A 3,074-nucleotide genomic window follows, 5' to 3' on the forward strand; every position below is an offset into this window, starting at 1 on the left:
CCATAAAAATAACTAGAAAGTTATCAAAAGTATGTTGACTGGTTAAGTATTTTCTTTCAGAAAATTAGAAAATCTAAATGAGTTTCATTAAATCTGAATATACTTTTCTTTTATACTTAGTTCAATCTTAATAAGTTAAAATATAAATACAATATCAATGTCAAAGTAAGGCAAAATGATACTATGTAATATATATTTTCTTCAAATTAAATATTGTATCATAAAGTAATGCATAGGAAATTGGCATAACTTACTGAGTATCTTTAAAAATTGACCTATATCTTGAAATTTAGACTCCTACTCTAAAAGATACTCATTAGAATGTTATATATTTATCACATTTATTTTCCTCTGATTTCTATGTATTCATATTTCTATATTTCTCCAGAAAAACCTATTTGCCCAGAAAAACATATCTACAAAGAATGTGGTCCCTCAAATCCTGCAACTTGTTCTAATGTGGCTCCTTTTCAAGACACTGAATGTGTGAGTGGCTGCACCTGCCCAGAAGGTAAAACATTTGAAAATGAAGTTACACAGTCAAAATGAGATCTTGTTTCTAACAAGATATTTATTGAATAAATTATCACCTATTCATAATCGATCCTTCTAACATACAGGAAGGGAGGGGTAGAGATATTTTTAAAGTTAATGTACATTTCTATCTCTATAATACTACACAGATGATCTCCTAGTCCTATGCTGGGCTCAATAGGACTACTCTGTGGCTCTGAAAGTTATCTATACCCTTGCCAGTTTTCAAATTTTTTAAATAGAAATGATAATTTTAAGTGTATGTTTACACTTGAAAGAACAACCTCAAAAATGATTTCTCAATACATTGCTTGAGAATTTACTGATGTTAGTATAGTGTTGAGATTAATCTTATATAATGTACTCTAGGTTATCTATTGGATGATATTGGAGAGAAAGGGAGATGTGTGTTGAAGTCTGACTGTCCCTGTGAGTCTAATGGAAAGGTATATCAGTCAGGAGAAGTCCGCGAAGGTTCCTGTGGTTCTCTGTGGTATGTGTGTGTCTTTTGTCTATATTTTATTGATAGTGAAATAATTTAACGTATTAGCGTAACTTGAAATAATTCCCTAAATCCACACTTAAACTTTTCAGAAACAAAATTCAACCTCTTGGCATTTTCTGTGCTTATATTCTTGCATTTTTTTGAGGAATTTTTGTGTGTTTCATGTAAAATATATTAGATTTCTGTGTATCTTTAAAAGATAATGTTTTTTAGGAACTGAAATAATGTTTTGAATAGTAAACCAATTGGTGGTTGCAAAACAGAGGAAAGAATGATACAAAATTATGGTTATAATAATGAAACAATAATTATGCTAATTTTCAAGAATATTTTTAAAATATACAATTACAAACAACCCTTTTCAAATAATTTTTATATGAGGTTACATTGGTGAAGCTATATTTGATTGAGAGTGGATTTTAATGTGTCAAAGATAGTGTAGATTATTTCTCTTTTAGTTGAATAACTTGATTCTTACTTTTTTTTTTAAAAAAAAAGACATTTATTCAGCATCATGATCAGACTATTACATTTAGCAATCAACAGCATGGGTGCAAAAAAAAAAAAATCTACATTAAAACCCTTTGTTGGAATGCTTTACACTTTCCACAGAACAGAAACTAAAATAACCTGTTATACAATTAGTCACAAGTATAGTCCTCGAGTTTTTTGCCCATACACATGAGTATTGTCTAAAACATGTCTTCTTTGTAGCAGCTAGGCCCTGCCACCACTGTGCTTGGCTGAGTTCACACATCTGTTGTTACCTGTAGCTTCCCTGTCACTTTTCTGGCTCTCCTCTCCTGCTAAGCTTTGTTTCCTGGTAGTAATTAAAACCTTCTGCCACTGCCATAACTACTGCTGCTGCTGGAGCCACCATAGCCACCTTGGTTTCGTGGTTTGGCAAAGTATTGGCCTCCACCATCATAGGGGCCAGAACTTCTGCCTCCAAAGTTTCCTCCTTTCATGGGTCCAAAATTTGAAGATTGATTGTTGTAATTGCCAAAATCATTGTAGCTTCCGCCACCTCCAAAATTGCTTCCGTCATTACCAAATCCATTATATCCATCCCCACTGCCACCATATCTGCCACCACCACGGCTGCCACCAAAGCCACCTCGACCACTGAAGTTTCCTCCACGACCAAAGTTGTCATTCCCACCAAAACCACCTCCACGACCGCCACCAAAGTTTCCAGAACCACTTCAACCTCTCTGGCTGGATGAAGCACTAGCCATCTCTTGCTTAGACAGGGCTTTTCTCACTTCACAGTTGTGGCCATTCACAGTGTGGTATTTCTGAATGACAATCTTGTCTACAGAGTCATGGTCATCAAAGGTTACAAAAGCAAAGCCTCTCTTTTTGCCACTGCCTCGGTCAGTCATGATTTCAATTACTTCAATTTTCCCGTACTGTTCAAAATAATCTCTCAGGTGATGTTCTTCAGTGTCTTCTTTAATGCCACCAACAAAAATCTTTATCACAGTTAAGTGGGCACCAGGTCTTTGAGAATCTTCTCTTGAGACGGCCCTCTTTGGTTCCACAACTCTTCCGTCCACCTTGTGTGGCCTTGCATTCATGGCCACATCCACCTCCTCCACCGTGGTGTATGTGACAAACCCGAAGCCTCTGGAGTGCTTGGTGTTTGGATCCCTCATTACCACAGTCTGTGAGCGTTCCCCATTGCTCAAAATGGCTCCTCAGACTCTCATCGGTTGTTTCAAAGCTCAATCCTCAGATGAAGAGCTTCCGCAGCTGTTTGGGCTCTTTGGGAGACTCTGATTTAGACATGACGGCAGTGGAGGCAGGAAAGACTTCACCGATGCTTTCTCGGCGGCATCCACGGGCAGAAAGAAAGCGATTCTTACTTTTAAGTTCAGGAACAAAACGCTGACCAGAGAACTTTCCCTATCCTTCATTATGATTTTTCTCTGGAACTCAAAATATCTGCAGGAATTCAAGAGACTTTCTAGAAATGTACTTTGTCCTTGTGGGGGAATAATCTGACTCAATGAAAACTAATGTATCATTTTTA

At 36.6% G+C, this 3,074-nt stretch overlaps 1 pseudogene; it reads right to left on the reverse strand.

Annotated features, from left to right (window-relative positions):
* Positions 1 to 1,597: 1,597 nt before the first annotated feature.
* LOC113893004 lies at positions 1,598 to 2,830 on the reverse strand (annotated as a pseudogene).
* Between the last annotated feature and the right edge of the window lie 244 nt (positions 2,831 to 3,074).

The sequence above is a fragment of the Bos indicus x Bos taurus genome, chromosome 5 (genome assembly GCF_003369695.1).
Source record: "Bos indicus x Bos taurus breed Angus x Brahman F1 hybrid chromosome 5, Bos_hybrid_MaternalHap_v2.0, whole genome shotgun sequence".
In the NCBI taxonomy this organism is placed as follows: Eukaryota; Metazoa; Chordata; class Mammalia; order Artiodactyla; family Bovidae; genus Bos; species Bos indicus x Bos taurus.